We start from the raw sequence: 16,034 nt of genomic DNA on the forward strand, positions 1-16,034 counted from the left end.
GACCCGCCACTAAATAAGCCGGGTCCTTCATTGTGATTTTTTTACCCTTTTTTTAAACATTAGCTCATTATAACTATAACTAATTGGTAGCTGTATTCCGGCTGAACATTGCTCTTTTTTGTTATCAGTATAATTTTACCCTATTCTTTATTCTGCTTCTGCTTCTGCCTGATTATTTTTTGGTGAAATTGCAGCTATTCATGTTCTTTACTGTAATCGGTATATTTTCATCAAATTATTTTATTTTACAAATTTTACCAATTCTTTAATTAATTTTCCATTTTCTTAGCGTTCAGTTTATGTTTTAGCGGAATCCATTTTTACAATCCATTATTCTCTTTTTTCTATAATGCTTGCCCATTTTTCTCTATCTTGATTTTTTTGCCAATTAAAATGATTAATTATTCTCTATTCGGTAAACCCCCAAAGACCTTTCCTTCACGCTTCATCGAACCACATGCATTGTGGGCTACTATTGGCGGGAATTTTCTATTGATCTAATTTTTCAACTCTTGTGGAAGGATCCATTTTGATATAAAAATGTTGCCCTAAACGGCTGTTAACACATTTGATTTGAAAGTTTCGTCTAAAAGGTAGGTTGTATTCTTTCTTTAAATTTATAAATAATATATGGCCTAGCATATTTTGTTACGCAGTATAAATAGTCAAGTTTTAAAAGTTACACAGTATCGGAATGTTAATTTCAGTTTCGTAGAAAACTTTTTGTAATTCACTTTATACAAACTGTTTAACACATTTTATAATAAAGATAAGAAGAGAAGATTTTATCTTTTAATATATATTAAATGCTATTGTATTAAGTTTCTGGTTCAACCAAAGAATTGGACTGAACTCTGGATTTTCGATTCGAGTTGACCGGTATGCATGTGCCAATCGATTTGAAATATTATTCCATAGAAAAGTAAATTGTTTTATCTAATATGGTTAATTCGAGTCTTATCCTGTAAATTTTCGTAGTAGAAAGTGTCAAGTAACCATCAGGTGTGATTCCAGCAATTTTTAAAATAGGTCCCAACCCAGGATAAAGGGATTTCTTTTTTTTTTTTTTGGGGGGGGGGGACAACTTAATGTCCCCATTCAAATGCATTGATTGTCCAAACAGAAGGGGGTTCCAACTCCTGAACCCTCCCTCTGGATCCTTTACTGACCATGACCATCATCCCGGATGGCCTCTTTTTGAGACAATATTTGTTGTTGACTTGTTTTCATTCTAAATATTCAACATGCATGAAATATTTGCCACTATACGTCAGAGCTCCAGATAAGAATTCACAAATTGGGTTTTTAACCCACCATTTTCAAATATAATTGGGTGACAAAGTTTTTTAATTGCATGATCAATTCCAATTCACCCCTCATGTTAATATCAAATTGGGTTTTTCACCACCAAGCTCCTTAATGTATTGGGTTTCTCATCAACACAATATTGAATATTTAGGCAATAGCAACCCCAGATTTTTTCCATCTTAAATATGTTTCTTTCTTTGTATAGCTGTTTTATTTGGTTTAGGGTTAGGGTTATTTGATAGCTGTTTTATTTGGTTTATTCACTGAGGAGCAATTGTAGACCTGTTTAATTTGTGTTCCTTTTCAAACCTTCTGCCAATTTTGTATTTTCTCATATAAACTGTAAAAAAACGGATAGGTGTATTCACAGGCACTCGTCTTATACCTTTATATAATAAATTCTGCATGTGTGTGTATTCATTAATTAACAGTAAAATGAAAAAAATAGTATATAAACTTTAATTATACTTAAACGGTTTTGTTTTATTCCAATTTTCATAAATCTGGGTTTATTTGTCTTTTATTAGAACTTTTGGTTTCTGATGCTTTATCATGTCATAATTGATTTGGCCTTTCACTTTTTCCATCTGATTTCGTTTTTGAGGAAACCCTGCCTGTTTTTATTAGCAATGTTCTCGTTAAGGTACGCACACACGCCCGTGTGTTCGATGGACACTTCCTAAAAACACTGGCTGAGTCTTGTTATCATCATAACTTTTCCTCAGCTTTTCAAAAGAAGCAGAAAACATGCTTCTATTCAATATTTTTACCGGACATTCACTTTCGTTTTAATTCAATGTATGTTATGATAAATCCCGAGCAATGCGAAAAAAATATGACTACATGACACACGCTAATTGGATAAACGCCGAGAAGATCGAAATGTTTTCAAAAACACGTGTACAATATGACTACATGACACACGCTAATTGGATAAACGCCGAGAATATCGAAATGTTTTCAAAAACACGTGTACCCTTTGAGCAACGGAAAACTCTAACAGGGACCCATTTCAGCTACTTGATGCAGGGATCTATTTTTAGAACGAAAGGAAATTTCCAATTATAAATATTATAAAAATAGTTTACGCGACGACTGTAAACAGATAAGGGTAAATAACGCAAATGGTAGCCAATAAAAGAGTTGAGAACTCATGGTTTTGGCATATTATTGGGTTTTCCTTTGAATTAAGGCCAACCTTAAAAATATGTTTGTTTGCAGTTTTCCGACTGTACCTTCAGACTGAAGGGTCGGTAGGTAGGAAAAATATTTTATTTTATCAGCCAAAATACAGTTTAAACAAGCAGTTACACTAAACCAAGTTTCTTGTGAAGAAAAAAAAACATTTTAAAACAACAAACACTGGACATGCTGAAAACCAACATCAAATGAACAGGTATTTTCAGATAAAAAACTTTTTAACCAAAACTGAAACTTTAACATAGTGTCATTATCCAATTTATGACATAAAATATGGTATAATTATTAAATACTGGAACACTTATAAACAAGGAATGTCATTATGACTAGAACTGTTTTAAAGAAATATATTCAGACATGTATGCTTCTTGACTAGAATGTTTTCATGAGTAGAGTATTTTCATCGGAAAAATGTAGATATTAAAGATTTATAAGACAATGTATTAAAGAGTGTATTTTTAATAGAAAAAAAATAACCATTGAATCTTCCTCAATTGAAAAAAAGGCAACTTGAAAAAAAAGTATTAAGACATTCGACTGTTTTCATATTTCTAACAATATATGTGATAAGGTTATATTTTTGCCAGGCTTTAATGAAAACCAAAGAAATCTAAAGTTTGGGGTGAAATCCATAGCAACCCATTAAAAGTAAATGGTCTGTACTGAAATGTTTTTAATGCATACAAAAAATTGGCAGCATAGCTCCTAAGGACATGTTTTAATTGAATCCACACAGGCCACACAGTTTGGGTATATTTAATATTGTAAGAAAGAGAGTAATTGCAATGAGTGGGGCAGCCCCCCTTATCCTAAAGGAGCATACTCATTGCAATCGAAGATAGATTTAATATAGAGAGAGTATATTTATTTTTCAAGCTAACCATTCATTTTCTCTACATCTTTGTGTAGTTAGGGTTGCTTCTTATTGATTTGGCATGATCTATATCCATTAACATTTCAAATGAGCCCATTTCTCCGTACAGGCGTGTTTACAGATATCCATGAAGATTTAAGTCACGGAGGAGTGGTTTCATCTTTGTCGTCTTCACAACGATTTGTAGAAAATATGCCATACTTCAAGCTGCTGTCGAATTATTTAACCACTGAAATTGGTTCCATAAAGTCAGGCTCCACAGATTCTGTACCCGATTTGTTTGAGACAGAATGGTTATCGTGTCAGTTATGAATATCCGCTGCATCATCGTCAATGATATCATCACACATTATTACATGTGCCTGAATCTGTATAAACAGTTTACTAATAAACTTTTTTGTTTGTTATTTGTCTTAAAATTGACACGAGACGACAGCGTAAAGTACTCCTCCGTGACTTCATGGATACCTGTAAACAATTTCCATGTGCTTTATCATTAAATGGTCACATGAACGCTTGATTGGAAGCTAAGAAAAACCGAACTTGAAATGCGTAATTGACCCATTTCCGGAAAGGACCCAAAGTTCCGGATCGCGTCAATAGAAGTATTAAAAAAAATTTCTTCAAATTTAAAGCAATAAAATTTTCACAGTCGGGAGGATTTTCAAGGGTCGGTCGGTAAACTGCAAACAAACAATATTTTAATTTAAGCCTAATTGGGTTATTGAACCCTGCAATGGGCAATTGCATTGGGTTTTTTATTATTTGTATTGCGTGATCACGCAAATACGCAGCTTATCTGGAGCTCTGTATACGTTAAGCAACCACCAACAATCAATAAATCATTCATATTTTTCTTGCTTGACAGAGTCAAAAAGTGAGACATAGGTATGCTGTTTCTGGCGTCAGCAATGACGGCGTCAAAAATGTATAAGTTTGTAATTTGGTCTAGTTTATGGTGAACCACTAGTGGTAGGTCAAATCATGTATATATGTCTCTGGTCAAAGATATTCGGTATGCAGTTGTATTAGTATTGGCACATTTTATTGCCATGGAGATTATTTGGCCCCGCCCCCTCAATTATGGTCTATTTTGATATACTATATGCCATAGGTCAATTATATTTGGTGTATGGAATTATTTGTGATGTTTATTTTACCATGAACTCTTTTTAATGGTTCATAATGCTGAGTGTTAAGTTTTTGTGTGTTGGTCTGTTTTTCATGGTTAAGTTTGTCTTCTCAGATACTTTAAGCAATAAGTCACCTATGTTTAATGCATCTATTGATTGTTCAATGTACATGTCTGTCTGGCAAGGTTCAACTGACCTTGACCTCATTTTCATGGTTAATTGGTCTATGTTTAGTTTACTTAGAAACTATAAGAAGTGTGTCAACTATATATTCGGTATATATATAAAATGATTGATTGTAAGATGTACATGTATTTCTCGTTTGCTTTATTTGACCTTGACTTCATTTTCTTGAATCATGTTAATTTAATGTGATATTTGTAAGGATTTATTTATAGGACTATCAACATAAAATCAATAGTTAGTATTAAATAAGGCGAGGCATTTCACCATGTTACTTAAATAACTTGTTTTGGTCTGTTTTTTACTTCCCTTAAGGGGTTCTAAATCATTTTTTTAATTTAATACAAGATTTCGCTATATTTTTCTATAAATGAACTTTATCTTATACTTAATAGAAAAATGAAATAAAAAAATGGGGTCATCGTTCATTTACGTTCACAATCTGCCTTCGAATGAAGCATACAATTTTGTTAATGTCCTTTTTTTCTGTTGAACTAATAGGAGAAAAAGCGGTAATATCGAAATAAAAAAAGAACTTAATTACAGAAATCGCTTAAATTTTACAATTATTTATTTTATATACAGCTTATTCGGAAACAACACTAAAAAATATAGGTCACGAATGAGTTAAATAAGATAGTTCAATTTTAATGCCAAAAAAGGCATTTTTTTCTCCAAAGGGAGATGATTTGGATTTTTTTCAATGATATCTACATTTTAAAAGTCACCTGGGGCCAACAGGAATTGATTTTTTGGAATGATTTTTGTACCATATGATAAAGTAACAATTACTTATGGTAATTGGTAATTAATAAAATTTGCAATGAAAAATAAATGTTTAATTTTTTTCTGAAATCTGAAAAAACCTGCGAGCCTCCTTAAGGAGTATATATGTACCCTTTTTATACGCCCGTCATATATATATTATATTATCGCTATAAGTTGTCTCCCTTCCGTAAGTAACTTTCGTCAAACTTTTAAACGACAATACTTTGAGAAAAATTAACTCATTCTGTCAATAGACATTGTATTATATTAAAACCAATTTCAATTTAAACAGAGGAATGTGTACAGAAAGGAGTCATTATTGCCCACTGACCCATAGGAAATTAAATATTGAAAGAGTTAGGAATGTGGTTTCACCTAGAATTCTTGTAGGTCGGTATTTCCATTTTGTTTTATTTTTATGGCCCCGCAACGAAGTTTTTTTTTATAATTTTTTGTGACATGATTTTGAGTGTGGGGTTTCGTCTTGTCTTGGTCTGAGTTGATCATGGCCGAGTTTATCCGAAATTTAAATGATTGGATTATTTCTCTTTGTAATATTGGTTGAGAAAGATTAAATGATGGCAAAATGTTTATTTCATCACAGGAGGAGGGGTGTGGAAATGCTATGCCTGACTCGCCCGACTTGTACATTTGAACAACTGGACAAGTAATTATTTTTGTCTGGGTTGCCTGTGGACAAGTAAAAAATTATAAAAGAAAAAGTTCAAATCCAACAAAAATATAGAATAAATTCAAATGTATAAAGATGTTTAATTGATGTAAAATAAATCAATGGTCAGCGAGTAAAAACAATGTTCATGACGATAAATATTACATAATACAGGAAATAGATTGATTACCAAAATAGATATAAATAAGTATGCGGACACGAGTCGGTTTGCATTGGTTTTTGTCGAGCCTGCAACTTTTGTTGCAGAAAGCTCGACATAGGGATAGTGATCCGGCGGCGGCGGCTACGGCGGTGTTAGCTCACTTCTTAAAAGCTTTATATTTTAGAAGGTGGAAGACCTGGATGCTTCATACTTTGTATATAGATGCTTCATGTTACAAAGTTTCCGTCAGTCACATGTCCAATAACCTTGACCTCATTTTCATGGTTCAGTGACTACTTGAAAAAAAAGTTCAAATTTTTTGTAATGTTGAATTCTCTCTTATTATAAGTAATAGGATAACTATATTTGATATGTGCGTACCTTGCAAGGTCCTCATGTCTGTCAGACAGTTTTAACTTGACCTCGACCTCATTTCATGGATCAGTGAACAAGGTTAAGTTTTGGTGGTCAAGTCCATATCTCAGATACTATAAGCAATAGGGCTAGCATATTCAGTCTATGGAAGGACTGTAAGGTGTACATGTCCAACTGGCAGGTGTCATCTGACCTTGACCTCATTTTCATGGTTCAGTGGTTATAGTTAAATTTTTGTGTTTTGGTCTGTTTTTCTCATACTATATGCAATAGGTCTACTATATTTGTTGTATGGAATGATTGTAAGCTATACATGTCTAGCGGGCAGATGTCATGTGACCTTGACCTCATTTTCATGGTTCAGTGGTCAAAGTTAAGTTTTTGAGTTTTGGTCTTTTTATCTAATACCATATACCATAGGTCAACTATATTTGGTGTATGAAAATATTTTATGATCTTTATGTCAGTCGCGCAGGTTTTATTTGACCGTGACCTCATTTTCACGGTTCATTGCACAGTGTTAAGTTTTTGTGTTTTGGTCTATTTTTCTTAAACTATCAGTAATGGGTCAACTATATATGTTGTATAGAAGCATTGTTAGCTGTACTTGTCTGCGTGGCATGGTTCATCTGACCTTGACCTCATTTTCAAGGTTCATTGGTCTTTGTTTAGTTATCTTGGTTAATGTTAAGTTTATGTGACAGTTGTAATAAAGCTTAGCTTAATTTATACTTAGGACTATCAACATAATATCAATGGTTAGTATAGAAGGCGAGACATTTCAGCGTGTGCACTCTTGTGTCCATTGACCCGGGATCGTAGATTAGGTTTTATCCATCATGACTGGAAGTGTCATTTTATATGATCGTTGATAAATACTTTATAATAAAGTGGACAAGCAAGACAAAAAGAGTAATGAGTAGAGTAAAAAAATGAAAAAGCAAATGGAGGATAAAGAGTATTAAAAAAAATAAGGAAGCGAGAATTTCAGACATCTTGACTATCACTATCAGATTGCACCTGGCTATCTAGGATGGAAATTCAGAAAATAAATTATTTTTTTGTCTTTATATTTATAGATCAAAGGTCAAAATTATTTGTTGTCAGAGTTTAAATAGAAGGGATGCTTTAACTGCCCATTAAGACAATTATAAACAAAGAAAAAGTGTGTCAGTTGAAAGAAACACCAAAAAAATCAATATAGTTTATCCATTATTTAATTTTCATTTCTTCACTCACTGTCCTCTAAATTATTATATTATTATATGTACCTACTGGCTACTCAGAGACTGGCTACAATTCTTATTCAAAAAATGCTTCAAAAATGACCTTTACAAGTCATTTCATTGGTTGGTTTGCTGTAAGGTTTCTGTCCCATAGATGTTATTACTACTTTCTTAAATTTTTACACATTTAAACAAATGGATTTCATTTGCTTCAGAGATAAACTGTAAACAGCAATAATGTTCAGGAAAGTAAGATTTACAAATAAGTCAACATGACCGGAATGGTTAATTGACCCCTTAAGGAGTTATTGTCCTTTATAGTCATTACCCCAATTTGTATCTAGTGTTAAATTATGTATTTATATGATAGAACAAATTCTTGGTATTCCTAATTATTGGAAGAATTTTATATGCATAAGTAGTATACCTAAAATGACAAAGTTATTTTTCATTTACCTGTAGATATTATTAAAACCGTTTTTTTTCAGAAGTGATTATTTTCTAAGGGTTAAATATTTCCCTGTGGGGTTTTGCCATGGCTTTGTTTTGACTTGTTTGTTTGATTTTTGGCCTTGAATGTTTGTCCCTAACCTTTTGTTAACTGTGCATTTGCATTCAGGTATCCCAGATCAAATTTATTTGTTCATAGTATGTTAATTTATGTTTTTTGATTGAGTTAAGCATTTCATATTTTATCGTGTGGTTTTCTATGTTTGATGTTATGCTATGGTTTCAGAAAAAGGGAGTAGGTTTGGTACCATTAAAAAATAAAGGCAACAGTAGTATACCGATGTTCAAACTCATAAATCCATGGACAAAAAACAAAAACGTTTAATCCCGCTGCAAATGTTTGCACCTGTCCTAAGTCAGGAATCTGATGTACAGTAGTTGTCGTTTGTTTATGTAATTTATACATTTTTCTCGTTTCTCGTTTTTTATATAGATTAGACCGTTGATTTTCCCTTTTGAATGGTTTTACATGAGTAACATCGGACGAACCCCCCCCCCCCACCCCTTAAAAAAATAAGCACTGTTAAAGTCAATGTTCTGTTCGAATTGTGACTGTTAAAGTCGAGTTTGTGAATCCATCGAACCCCTCCTTGGAAATTCCTGGCTACGGGCCTGAAACACCTACTGTTTGAAAGCTTAGTGAGGAAGTTTTCACTTTTACAGTGAACATAATAGACCTATGTTCTCCCATGCTCAACTTTGTTTGCATTTTAGAATAAATCTTGACATTTGTACAATTGTTAGTTCACTCAGAAAATCATTGAATATCTTATCCTGATTGCGTGATCGACTGGTTAACTATTTCTGAATGAATTATTTCTGTTGTATTAAGTAACTCCGCAGGACCAGTCTAATAAATTTTACAAAATGTTGACTTTGAAAGATCAAAATAACCAAAGATTTCAACATTGACATCAATTTTTTTTAATTTAAAGAATATATAGAGGCATATATGAATGAAATGAGATGAAATAAATTGACTGCATTTCCCGACACTCACAAACTTGTTTTACGAACTTGAAAAAAACAATGATCTTAAAAACGATCAAACACAGGGGTTTGTTACAATTTGCCGGGCTTACATCCATACGAACCCCGAAATTGAGCAAGTCTTTGAAGTATTAATTATCACCTATTCCATCTAATAATTGTTTAGTCAGCAGTAGTGAATTTTACCATTTGAAAACAATTGAGAGGATATGATTAGAAAAACAAACCCCAAGCTGATACGACATGAGAAATTCACTTTCTCCATGTCCAGCTTGGATGAAGCCATTTGAATATTATAAAACGTTAAGTTCAGAAAAATGAGAAATCATTATGCTTCATTAAAATATCAATTCCTGTCAAACGTTGTAAGGTTAACTGTACACTCTACAGTGGGATACAAAACCAAACACAGAAGCTGACAATGACTTTATTGTTGGTCTTACATGTTCTGCAACATCACCTGTTATAGTGCTAAGAAATCTTCACATAGGCAGTCTGGTACTATAGACCTATCACGGAAAAAGACTTCTTCTTGGGTTTTTTTTGATACACAGATAGTATGAGGATTATATGATTTTACAATGGAGAAATAAAGACTTCTTCTATATCCAGACAATAACATTAGCAAACAAAGGGGTAACTTCCAAGAGCATGATGAGGACCTCATTACAAGAGAAAACACCAATAGCATAATATAAAAAAAACACATAACAAATTAATTACAAACGAACCGTGCACCGCAACAAAGTTCCTAAGAATTGTTGAAAATTACACACTTACCACAGCGCTATATCCAAAAATCCTGTGGAGAACACTGCAGTTGTATTACCTAGGCACATCTCATTATTTGGCCTTGCCCTTCTGTTGAGGTTGCACTTGCATTTGTTAAGTTTAGCTGGATCATATCTAAATTTATCGCTTAAGTAAACAAAATCATGGTTAAAATTAGGAGTAAGCTTACTTTCTATTTGGACTTCTCTTAAACTGAATTTTAATGTGCGTATTGTTATGCGTTTACTTTTCTACATTGGGTAGAGGTATAGGAGGAGGGTTGAGATCTCATAATCATGTTTAACCCCGCAGCATTTTCGCGCCTGTCCCAAGTCAGGAGCCTCTGGCTTTTGTTAGTCTTGAATTATTTTAATTTTAGTTTCTTGTGTATAATTTGGAGTTAAGTATGGCGTTCATTATCATTGAACTAGTATATATATGTTTAGGGGCTAGCTGAAGGACGCCTCCGGATGCGGGAATTTCTCGCTACATTGAAGACCTGTTGGTGACCTTCTGCTGTTGTTTTTTCTATGGTCAGGTTGTTGTCTCTTTGACACATTCCCCGTTTCCTTTCTCAATTTTATTTTCCAACATTTATATATATGCAAATTTGATATTTTACAGAAATCTAATAACTAAAGCAGAAAATTTGAACAACCTAAGGTTTAGAGAAAGTAATGTAAAGGTAATGTATAACAAAAAGTGTGGTAATTAAGAATATTAGTATTAACATATACATGGTGATTAGTTTTTTGTTGCATCATTCATATCACAAGATACTTAAATATAAGTATTAACTGAAGAAAAATCCTTCAGTATTTCAAGTTCTTAATCACCATGAACTGAAAAAAGTTATTGAAAAGTGACTGGTAGTTGTTTTCATGAAGTATGCCAAGGGAGATAACTCTAATCACATTGAGAGGAGGTCCATTTTAAAGCATTTAAAACTAGTTAAGATTGTTTTTAATTATATTTATTTCGGTATTTAAGATATGTATTTAAATGAGCTAATTTATGTGTATGCCTTCTCTTAATCTTGTTTCTTGGTATATAATTTTGATAAACATTTTTTTCAGCATTTCTTTAAAATGATAACATAATTTAAAGAAATCAAAAACTTTTCCAATATAACATTAGCCATAGTCGTGCTTACATCAATTACAGATAACTTTTCATTTTTCCAAAAACTGGTTATGATGTTGGATGCCATTTCTTTTAACAATAAGTCGTAACCGCATGAATCCCTTTAAGCACACTAAACTTCTAAGTGTATTCTAAGTCATACACCAAATATATTACAAATTTGTGAAGAAAATTTTGATTAAAAATAATTTTACTCATCTGTACTCTGTAGATCCTATGTATTGCACAAACACTGCACCTGGACTGAAGACAAACACTGCACCTGGACTGAAGACAAACACTGCACCTAGACTAAAGACTTTAGACATAATATCCAAGTTAAATGGGACTAGTGACCACTGGAACTAGCTCCTTCAAAAACATAGTCATTATTGACCTCTATATTGATGTGTTATGATGAAATCATGTTTTTGATAGTTGCATTGATAAATGTTCATGCATTAAAACATTGGATTGACTTTGACCCAAGACTTATTATAGTTTCTCCAGAGTATAAATGAGTTTGTCAATTTTAAGTGTTTAGAAAATTTTATTTTAATATTTACCAATTTGTGAAATTTGATAGCAAGGCTAATGGCTGGTGCACCAAAATAGATTTTCATAATTGGCTGTATTTTCACTGATAAAAAATTCTGAAAAATTGTAACAGCAAATAGCTTCTCTTTAAAGCTGATATAAATTAAGAGCTTTTGTTAAATTTCTTTAATTTATGTTGCCCTCCTTGACGGAAGAAGACACATTCATGGCAGATAGCAAAGTCATAATGTACGTATTTCCTTAAAACTATGTTCATGTTTGTAAACAAAATGGATCATTTTTGTCGAGCCTGCAACTTTTGTAGCAGAAAATTTGACAGGGATATTGATCTGGTGGCGGTGTTAGCTTAATATATTAGAAGGTGGAAGACCTGTATGCTTCATACTTTGTATATAGATGCCTCATGTTGCGAAGTTTCCATTGGTCACATTGTCTTATGTCCTTGACCTCATTTTCATGGTTCAGCGACTACCTTAAAAAAAAGATTTTTTATGCCCCACCTACGATAGTAGAGGGGCATTATGTTTTCTGGTTTGTGGCTCCGTTCGTCTGTCCCTTCAGGTTAAAGTTTTTGGTCAAGGTAGTTTTCAATGAAGCTGAAGTCCAATCAACTTGAAACTTGGTACACTTGTTGCTTATGATATGATCTTTCTAATTTTAAAGCCAAATTAGACTTTTGACCCCAATTTCACGGTCCACTAAACGTAGAAAATGAAAGTGGGAGTTTCAGGTTAGTTTTTGGTCAACGTAGTTTTTGATAAAATTGAAGTCCAATCAACTTGAAACTTAGTACATATGTTCCCTATAGTATAATCTTTCTAATTTTTTATGCCAAATTAGATTATTACCCAGTTTCACGGTCCATGGAACATGGTAAAGGATAGTGCGAGTGGGGCATCTGTGTACTTTGGACACATTCTTGTTTAATGATAAAAACTTGTACAATAAAGAAAATTTCAGAGATTTAAAAGTAAGTTTTGTTTTTTCAGTTGAATCAATTTCTTCTATTGTCTTAATTTCAAATATGGAGAATTGGTTAAAATGCTTATGATACAGCTATTATGACCGCTCCTTTTTAAACGACTGCCAAAATTAAAAAAAAATTGGTTGTATATTGATATCACTTCGTTGTCAGCATTGTCCAAAGACAGATGGTTTCTGCATAATAACTTATGAATAAGTAAATAGAAATCAATAGAATTTTAACAAAAGGTTTATAACCAGTACAGGAATTGATTTTGGGAGTTTTTGTCTCAATAGTTTAGAAACAAGGGGCCCAAAAGGGGTCAAAATAAGTATTTTTCTAGTTTCGAGACAATAATTTGTGTAAGTGTATGGATCTTTTTGAAATTGTGCCACAAGGTTCTATTTTAGAAAGGAAGGTTTGAATTGATTTAGGTGGTTATGGCCCAAACTGCTTAGAATTGGGGGCCAAAAAGGGGTAAAAACAATACTTTTCTAATACTTTGTATAAATTGCAGGTAACACACCAGGATGAGTCGCATGTTAGTATTTGGTCATTAGAATTAGGTCTTTCCACTTTTCGTGGAAAGACCTTTTGTTTTTCTTCTGATTATTTTTTTTTTCTTCTGCCGTCGTGAGATGCTTTTGTTGTCTTACAACATATCGAATGGATTTTTTGGCCAATGATGTTGTACAGTAATAGGGTTTCAAAACTCACCCTGTGTGACCGAACACTTATTTTTTAAATTTTGCTTGTTATCATTATTCCACAGAAACTGTGACAGTAAATGATATATGTTTGCAAAATAACTGTTTACAATAAGGCGCAACTTCAACCTATTTCAGTCAAAGTGTTTTGGTTAACCCTTATAGGAGTTTTCTCCCCTTATGTATTTCAAATCAGTATTTCTCCACAACCATACAAGTGATTGACCTCCGGTCTTCCGTTTTGAGTTCACTGACCTATGACCTTGAAATTCAGATCAAGATCGAAGGTCAACGTCATGTTATAAATTTGGAATTTTGCTTGTTATCGTTATTCAAAAGAAACTGTTACAGTTAATGATATGATTTGTTTGCCAAATTACTGTTTACAAAAAGGCACAACTTCAACCTATTTCAGTCGAAGTGTTTTGCTTAACCCTTATAGGAGTTTTCTTCCCTTATGTATTTGAAATCAATATTTCTCCACAACCATACAAATGATTGACCTGGGGTCTTTTGATTTGAGATCACTGACCTATGACCTTGAAATTGAGGTCAAGGTCAAAGGTCAATTGTTTTAGATTTTGACCTTTGCTAAAAATTCTTTTTGGTTCATTATAAAACAAGTAAAGTCTTCTGCATCAACCTATCAATCTTAGTTTTTTATATAATTATCAGTTTGATTTACCACATTACATCAACACGGAGTGACATTTTCTAACATCGTTTTTGTCGAGCCTGCAACTTTTGTTGCAGAAAGCTCGACATAGGGATAGTGATCCGGCGGCGGCGGCTACGGCGGTGGCGGCGGCGGCGGCGGTGTTAGCTCACTTCTTAAAAGCTATATATTTAAGAATGTGGAAGACCTGGATGCTTCATATTTTGTATATGGATGCCTCATGTTACGAAGTTTCCGTCAGTCACATGTCCATTGTCCTTGACCTCATTTTCATGGTTCAGTGACCACTTGAAAAAAAAGTTCAGATTTTTTGTAATGTTAAATTCTCTCTTACTGTAAGTAATAGGATAACTATATTTCAAATGTGCGTACTTTGCAAGGTCCTCATGCCCGTCAGACAGTTTTCACTTGACCTCGACCTCATTTCATGGATCAGTGAACAAGGTTAAGTTTTGGTGGTCAAGTCCATATCTCAGATACTATAAGCAATATGTCTAGCATATTCGGTGTATGGAAGGACTGTAAGGTGTACATGTCCAACTGGCAGGTGTCATCTGACCTTGACCTCATTTTCATGGTTCAGTGGTTATTGTTAAGTTTTTGTGTTTTGGTCTGTTTTTCTCATACTATATGCAATAGGTTTACTATATTTGTTGCGTGGAATGATTGTAAGGTGTACATATCTAGCGGGCAGATGTCATCTGACCTTGACCTCATTTTCATGGTTCAGTGGTTATAGTTAAGTTTTTGTGTTTTGGTCTATTTTTCTCATACTTTATGCCATAGGTTTACTATATTTGTTGTATAGAATTATTGTAAGGTGTACATGTCTAGCGGGCAGATGTCATCTGACCTTGACCTCATTTTCATGGTTCAGTGGTCAAAGTTAAGTTTTTGAGTTTTGGTCTTTTTATCTAATACTATATGTCATAGGTCAACTATATTTGGTGTATGGAAATATTTTATGATCTATATGTCAATCGTGCAGGTTTTATTGGACCTTGACCTGGTTTTCACGGTTCATTGCTCAGTGTTAAATTTTTGTGTTTTGGTCTATTTTCTTAAACTATAAGCAATAGGCTCAACTATATTTGTCATGTTTGTTGTATGGAAGCATTGTTAGCTGTACATGTCTGCCTGGCATATGGTTCAACTGACCTTGACCTCATTTTCATGATTCATGTTAAGTTTATGTGACAGTCGTAATAAAGCTTTATATTTAGGAGTATCAACATAATATCAATGATTAGTAAAGAAGGTGAGACATTCCAGTGTGTGCACTCTTGTTTAAATTTCATTCTTATTATCGAGGTGGAAAGACCTTCAATTGTTCTCTGAAGAATTCGGTTTTAATTGTACTTGAAACTATGTTAATATTAGTGAGACAATAAAAATCTGTTTTACTGTAACAATAGCTTAGAATTTTATGACAAATTTGGTCTTAAATCAATTTCTTTTATTCAAATTTCGACTTGAACTAGGCATTTTTTAATTAGAATTGATAGTAATTGTAAATTAATTGTCCCTAATTTAAGATTTGACTTAAAACACATCACATTAATTTCAATAGCCAAAAAATATTCCCCATTTTAAAGCTGATACTAATTTATAATTTCCTTTTGTTACAGATACCCATATATGTTCCACTCCAACAAGATGGAATTCATGAAAGATAACACACCAGGATGAGTCACATGTTAGTATTCGGTCATTAAAATTGTACTTGAAACTATGTTAATATTAGTGAGACAATAAAAATCTGTGTTACTGTAACAATAGCTTAGAATTTTATGACAAATTTGGTCTTAAATCAATTTCTTTTATTCAAATTTCGAC

At 32.9% G+C, this 16,034-nt stretch overlaps 1 long non-coding RNA gene across 1 annotated transcript; it reads left to right on the forward strand.

Moving 5' to 3' along the window:
- Positions 1-505: 505 nt before the first annotated feature.
- Positions 506-15,894, forward strand: LOC143047206 (uncharacterized). The gene is made up of 4 exons (XR_012969437.1): positions 506-593; positions 10,796-10,856; positions 11,248-12,079; positions 15,827-15,894. It is a non-coding gene; the product is annotated as an uncharacterized LOC143047206 (long non-coding RNA).
- Positions 15,895-16,034: the final 140 nt, after the last annotated feature.

The sequence above is a fragment of the Mytilus galloprovincialis genome, chromosome 10 (assembly GCF_965363235.1).
Source record: "Mytilus galloprovincialis chromosome 10, xbMytGall1.hap1.1, whole genome shotgun sequence".
Lineage (NCBI taxonomy): Eukaryota > Metazoa > Mollusca > Bivalvia > Mytilida > Mytilidae > Mytilus > Mytilus galloprovincialis.